Source organism: Lycorma delicatula, chromosome 4, assembly GCF_047948215.1.
Source record: "Lycorma delicatula isolate Av1 chromosome 4, ASM4794821v1, whole genome shotgun sequence".
In the NCBI taxonomy this organism is placed as follows: Eukaryota; Metazoa; Arthropoda; class Insecta; order Hemiptera; family Fulgoridae; genus Lycorma; species Lycorma delicatula.
In genome coordinates, this window is record NC_134458.1 from 1767736 (window position 1) to 1775741 (window position 8006).

The window sequence follows — 8006 nt, forward strand, 5'->3', positions numbered from 1 at the left end:
TTGATAATTTGCTATGCGATACAATGAAGGTCCCCTATCTGAATTTAAGCAAAGAGTTTATTTATTATAAACATTTATCTTGATTAATATGAAATTGAAATTATTTTTCTTTTTTTTAATGCATCTTTAAATATATTTTATATTGGAGAATTTTTCCAAACAATTTATACTTTTATTCAATGATTTCCAAATCGTGAAATTTCGGTATATTTTTGTGATTTTTTAATTAGTAAAAAAAAGTATTTTAAAAATTAAAAAACCTTATTTTATATTTTTAGTCTCAATTAGACTAAAAGAAATTACTGTCATAATTAGGCGGTGTATTATTATGAAACTTATCTATCGGGCCCAATTTCAGCGAAAAGTGTTAATTTATCACTTTCAGACATTACACATAAATGCTTACGTAACTCTACACAATTGTATACAATCTTAGATCTATTTCTTATGAAATATAATGATGTATCAAATGCAATAGCAAATATTCCATAATTAACTGCATCATTTTGTTATTGAACCTTCGAAAAAAAATTTTATTTACTAAAATCTTTTTCCCCAAGAGGTATGGGAATAATCTATTAAAAAATAATTCGTGCCAAATATTTCAATTTTAACTATTCCAAAAATCATAAATATTGCAATCATGAAATGACATGCATGCAGTATTTATGCACTATATAGTCAGATATAGTGCGAACAACAGCATTTCAAAAAACTTTTACTCTCAGTCCATAAAATTCGTGGTACTTTTTGTTTCTCCCCCTCAAAAGTTTAGAAGTTTTTTACCTGGAAATAACTCAAAATAGCAGGATTTATTGATATTAACAAATAACCAGGTTGGAGAAATAACCATTGTAAGATCCAAATATTTCATCAATTAAGATTTTATTTGGTTGTAACTCTGGAAACAATGAAAATAAGTACCGCTTATATATCGTTGAAAAGCTCTCAGTGAGATTGCAATCAAAAGAGCAGGTGCATAACTAGATGTTACCACAGTCTTAAATCAAAATTTCAACATTCTACGGTTAATCGTTTTTGAGTTATGTGAGATACATACGTACAGACGTCACGCCGAAACTAGTCAAAATGGATTCAGGGATAGCCAAACTGGATGTTTCCGTTGAAATTTAAAAACCGAAATTTTTCGCGATTACAATACTTCCTTTACTTCGTACAAGGAAGTAAAAAGGTTACTGTGATAGCTCGCTCGCTGTCCTTTAGGGTCAAAATTCAGACCATATCTGGTGCGTTTGTGTGTGTTGCACGTACGCGTGTTATTTTGTGTGTCTAAACTGGCAAAGTTATACAAGAATATAAAATATCTTGCACATCTTTTTCATTGCAAAAAATTTCTATACATTTTAGATCCGAGGTCTATGAAAAAAATTTGTAGACATTTCTCGGGAGTTCAATAATATGAAGTACAAACTTTCCAAAAAGTTTTGAAAAATATATAAACCGATGGGAGTTACAAATAATGAACACCAATTACTCAGACTATTTTGTTAAGAATTAAATTTTCTGCGCGTTTAGTTTAAAAGTATTATATATTAATTACCAATTTATTGTACGTCATACACAATAAACAAAGGTTTTATCCCGATTTCTTGGTTTTCACCCCAAATTTCTCAATAAGAGCAGATAAAGTTATTGGACTTATTTTACTCAATTTTGCAGGTCAAAAACCATAAGAAATCACTAATTCTGCTCCTTAATTAACGACCTGAATATTTCAGTACGACCTCAAGGATAGTTGAAATCCAAGGGAAATCATTCACTAACCGCAACTCGCAAACGACTATTTTAGGACATAAATTTATATGAACATTTTTCATTATTTTCACGAGTAGAATAGATTATGACAGTCTCGTGATACATTCTGTACATAACCAAATTAAAATTTTTTCTCAACAAATTTTGAGGTAAAAACTATTTAAAAATTATATTGAATATCCCCATTCTTTAAATCCGATCAAGCTAAACTAGGAAAATTAATATAATCTAATAATCATACTCTGTAATTCCGGTTGGAAATTTGCCGCAGAAAGCCGTGTACATTGCAATCGATTTACAATATTTTTTTTATAGCCGTAAAATTGACATCTGTCTCTGTTCTCTGTTAAAAATTCTTTTCGAGAGTTCAAAACGTTCATGCCGCTCGGTATGTAACTGTTTCAACGCATTCATTGTCATTTGGATTTTTCTTCTAAAGCCTTTCTAACGGTTGTAATAAGCGAACAATGAACGACGTTAACAATGAATAAATGCCACTTCTACACCGCGTCAATTTTCATGCGTTTCGTGCACTATTTGTGTGATTGTGATAAATTATTTTATTAAACGTTTTAAAGTTTTCACGCCCTGCGGTAACCAACCGGTGGGACAAAACCAGAAAGACTTACCTTGTTCTTTACGTACTTGTTTCGAGGTGGAAAACTATTTTAAATCGTATTTTTTTTAATGTTTCACAGTCGAACAGGTAAATTGAAAGATACTGTTAGCCAATTTTGATTCTAGCTATGAAAAATATTAAATCGCTCTATTTTTGGTTAGTGTTTTCGAACCCCGAATTTTTTTTGTTGAATATTTTGTATTCAACAATTTTTTAAAAGACATTTCACAACCCTAACCTACGTGTAAAATTTTTTATATGTCTTCCTGGAGGCTCAATTTTTTTACGATCTCAGTACAAATACAGACAGTTTTAAGGTAGGAGGATTTACTAAATTAAATTTTTCTACTGTTAACTGTTGAAAAGTTATTATATATAAATATGTAGTTTGCATTCAATATAAACGAACCACGTTTAACATAAATAAAATATTTTATAATCGTAATTTTATTTAATTCGGTCAGTTAAAACCTAATTTAAAAAATAAAGACAAATTAACGACTTCATCGAAGGAACAAATTTTAGTTTTCGTTTACCGATATTAACACTCATCTTGAAAGAAAAATGTAATCTATAGTTTTGTGGCCTAAATAATAAATAAGGCAAGAAATTCCTGACTCAAGATGCACGGCTTATAAAAAGCTTTGGGTAAAGGAATACGAAAGTAAAAGTTCGTGACATGAATATATAACATACGATCTTGTATAAACTTCTTTCTATTTAAAAATAAGGAAAAGAATCCTAGGCCCTTTTTAAATGTAGTTAAACTTCTAAAACTAAATCCAATTACAATTTATTGTATTTTAGTCAATTATATTTCAAGGATTTGTATTTATTTATAATTTTATTATCATATTTAAAACTGGAATGATTTTTCTTTATAAAAAAAAAACAGAGATATTTATTTAAAAAGAAAATACCATGAGTTATGTCAATTATATTTTCGAGGTATTTAATAAGTAATTCGGGTTTTATCATTAATTCATTAAAGTTTAAACCTAATTTCACCGTAATCTGAAAGATTTCAAGTAAAACAATTTAAGAATATTATATAAATTTAAGAAAGATTAAGAAAGTTCAATGAATTAAAAGAAAAAACTTCCTTTACTCTAAAGTATCGATTTTAAACCTTTTATTTACTAACAAACTCGTGAAATCAATTTTACCAGCTTAAGAACAACGCGCATTATTAAAATTAAATGAAAAAATTGCCATAATTCGATGACATATTAGAAAGAGTGATTCTCGAAGAATGTAATAAATTTTCCATATTCTACCGGTGGAAATAAAAAAGAAAATTCTTATAAACGTAGGTTGAGAAACGCTCGTTAGCAATTGTCGGGTAGTAAAAGATTTCTCTTTCATTTGTAACCCGGAAATCAGTACTAATTGGGATTAACATTAAGGAGTATATTTAGTGTTTTAAATGAAATCTAACCTTTCATCTGAAATCGGCCTTTCATCCGGAGGTCCCCCGGGTTCGAATTCCGGTCAGGCATGGCATATTCACAAACGCTACAAATCATTCATCTCATCCTCTGAAGCAATACCTAACGGTGGACCCGGAGGTTAAAAAAAAAAAATCAGATCGGAAAAACTGAAAAAAAATCCCAGAACTATATCGTTAGTAGTTTTCGATAAATCTGGTGTTAAAAAAAATGTTCGCCTTTAATCTAGAGTCAAAAAACTCACAATTTTATATTAGACATAAAATAATGATTTTTTTACCGAGTAATAAAACGCAAAGGTTTTGACCAAACTAATAGAATTCGATCCTGAGTAAAATTATATGAATAAAGTCCACAATAAATAAATACAAATGTAAGAAATTTTGATTTTATTTTTTAAAAAAAACATAACAAAATGTGGCAGAATTTAACTAAATATTAAAGAAACAATTTTTTTAATTTTACAGAAAAAAATAATTAAAAATTTTAAACACATAATAAATAACAAACACAAAAATAAAACCGACTTACAACCAATTAAATTGTTTAAATGTCCTCTGTCAATGTGATAATAAACAGCGTTATACCCGATTAACAATTTATTTTATGGCTTTCCGTTTGTCAACAGGATTGTTTTGTGTTAGTTGTATTGCACTCAGAATTCTAATAACCGATTCTTCTCTTACACACGTGTTATACTTTTGTTCATATACTAATGATTTCAAGCGGAGCCACCGGTAATAGTTTGTGAGTATGTGTGTGTGTATGTGCGCGCGCGCCATCCACAATAAATCATATCAGGCATTAATCCATATTATACAGTAATCCGTATCAGGTGACCTTGGAGGACAATGTGGTAAAAAATATTATTTCTTTAATAATGGCAAAAAAAAGAGGCGAAGTGCCATTTTGTTTTTTGATTAATAAACTTCGAAATTTTTCCATCTATTTTTAGTTTATATGGACTTAATTCACGTCGTTTTAGTTAAGATCAAATTCTTTACAAGTTTTGTTTAAAACTTTTATGTATTTATTACTAGTTTAACAAGATTATTTTATGTCAAACATAAAATAATCTCGCTAATGAAGCTTTTTGAAACCTATGTTTATATGAACTTTCTTTTTCATTTTCACCAGCAGAACGTTCCGAAAGTTTATTACATTCTTTTTGAATCACGAATTTTTGAAAATTACATAAACAAAAATAAAAGACGGCAGATCGTCGACGCGAAAATCTTTACTCTTTACAGAGCACCACAGTGAAACTTTATAACATCATGCAAAGAGTAACGTAAAAAATCATTCTAATGTTTGAGTAACATTTTGAGATACGGACTCATAGTACTGTATATCGCCCCTTCAACCATTTATAAACAAAACTAAATGGTATCAATTACCCGTATTCTTAAGACTTCGTACAAAATTTCATAAAAATTAATTCATCCAGCCTGAAGATATCAAGCAAAACGATAATTAACGAAAAAAGGAAAAAAATAAGCTTAATATCCCCCATCCCCGAATGAAATTTCCCGAATGTGTAATGAAAGGTATATACGGTAATAGAAAGAAATCATCTCATCAGTAAAACAATGTGATTTTGATCCATTAACGACAAAAAAGAGATAAAAATGTTTTCTGCCCCTCACCAAATTCTGGGAATTTGAATGAAACCAAATACAACCAAAAAGAATCTCAGCTAATGAGGATTAAGTTATAAATAATAAATTTACCTAATAATCTTCATGTAAAATTTTGAACTTTTTTTTTTTTTGACTAAAATTTTGATGCATAATGTTTGCATCTCGATTCCTTTACTAATTGTAAAATGGTTAAATGACAACAGTGCTCTATGTACAGAAATCATCGTGAAAAAATTTTATTCGAATCGGTCCAACCAGTCTGTTTGTAAAAATCAAAACAAATATATGTACATATATATATATAATACATAATAATACATTAAAACATAATAATTCTGTAAATTTTTGAAATTGTGATTTTGATTAAAGGGAGTCATGAAAAAGTCAACTTCCCACTTGTAAAATTAACCCGATTAGTCTATTTTCCCCTTTGTAATATACAATTTCTTTTTCCTGTTTGGCCTCCGGGAATTACAGTTCAGGTATTACTTCAGAGGATGAATGAGGATGATATGTATGAATGTAAATGAAGTGTAGTCTTGTAGTCTTGTGAGATGTGTGGTTAATTGAAACCCAACCACCGAAGAACACCGGTATACACGATCTAGTGTTCAAATCCCTATAAAAGTAACTAACTGCCTTTGCTAGGACTTTAATGCTGGAAATCTCGAATTCGAAATCAGCTTATTTGCGATGACGAGTTCACCACTAGACTAACCAGGTAGGTTTAGCTTTCTTACAGACTTAGTCATCATTGTTTGTCAAAGTGATGGCAAAATTTATTTAAATTTTATAATATACCGTACATTTATAGCTAGAATACCTGACAAAAAATAGTCGTTAAAAATAATAATAATTCTACGTTGATTTTTTTGTAAAATAGTCATTATTAAAATTACTGTACATTTCATCATCGGTGTAATCATTGATTACATCATACTCTCCTAGGTATGATATACATAAACGTTATTAAAAACATCTTTAAGGACTCTAGCATCTAATATTGGATATTTTCATAAAATTAATTTTTTTAAGAGTTTTTTTAACTGTTATATTAAAAACCAATTTATACAATAAAACATTTAGCATATTTTTATTTAGGAAGTGACATTAAAAAATAACGCTAAGTAGAGTTACCTTAAATTGAGCAATTTAATGCAATTAAATTTAATTGAATACAGTATTATTATCTTCATCAGTAAAATTACCCTTTGAAAGGTTAGCCCAAAAAGTCTATCAGATGCTTTTGTTTCAGTCTTAGTACAGTTTTTTGATGTCTAATAGATTTCTTGTCAAATGATTTTAGTGGATTTCAAGATTGCTTTTCGTATTTATTTCTAAATTTTGAAATGCTTTTAACGGTAGAAAGTTTAGATCTGTATAAAAAAGTTTATTTGTGATGTACCTGATGTTTAACTAAACGTTTAATTTTTTTTTAACTGGAAACGCTGAATTATTACTATGTTGAATAGAATGTCTAACTAGTGTGAGACAAGGATCTCAAAAATATGTAAACGTGCATTCATTTTTTAATCTGTTTTTTAATAAAATGTCGTGAACTGAATGAAAATACTTAGAATTTTATAAGAATTATATAGCTCAAAGATATTATTTTTCTATGTAATATATTATTACCAATGATAAACACAAAAGAAACCCTTCAAATAATGTATAACGTTTCGTTAAAAAATGTACACCTTTTTTGTTAAAAACATAACGGATCACCAGTTTTGAAACTTCCCATAAATTCTCTTTACAAAATAAAAACAAGTCCTCAAAACTAATTTATTGGATGTAGACTTGGACACTCGTATTAAAAAACATAAGTTGAATCAAGAACCTGTTGTAGTTTATTATTAAAAATCAAATAAAGCAAAATATTACACTAATTTAAAAAAAATTATATGGAATAGTAATAGGTTAATAAAGTAAAAGGGTAGTGTGTCAAAAGTTCAGCCTTTACTTTAATTTAAATGTAGACGAGTAATATGAAGTTAAAACAAAAGAATTACGGGACTCGAAATTAACATGTTCCTTGTAAGGTTAAATGAAAATTCTAACAAATAATATTGCATCACACTTTAAAAAAATTACACTATAAATCTACCTAGAAGGTGATAAATTTCGAAAATTCTGAAAATAAAAATAAATTATTAACATAAGTTATTACGAACTACTTAAAACAAGACTTACATTTCAAAATACTTGTTTGACAAATAACGGCCATTGCACTTGTAGGTAGCGTAGCAATCTACTAAAGCGTTGTTTTTACATATAACGTTGTCGCCGTAAATAATTTATCTACTAAAATAAATACACTAATATAAAAATTAATCTAATAAATTATAATTAACATTATATTTGAACAACAACTGTCGTAGTGAGTAATCGGCTGCTAACAAAACTAACGCTGCCTACAACAGTATCATGAAGCGCATGCGCGTAACATGACTAGTTGGTTACATACACAACTGCTAGCTAGCAGCTACTCACTAGACACAGTTAGAGCACATCAACAGCGTT

General features: G+C 28.6%; 1 protein-coding gene across 1 annotated transcript in view; it reads right to left on the reverse strand.

Annotated features, from left to right (window-relative positions):
- LOC142323039 (scoloptoxin SSD14-like) overlaps window positions 1-7797 on the reverse strand; it is a 144540-nt gene extending 136743 nt beyond the window's left edge. The window contains exon 1 of the mRNA XM_075362133.1: window positions 7677-7797. The gene's annotated coding sequence lies outside the window, so the exon portion shown is untranslated. The remainder of the gene's footprint in view (window positions 1-7676) is intronic.
- Between the last annotated feature and the right edge of the window lie 209 nt (window positions 7798-8006).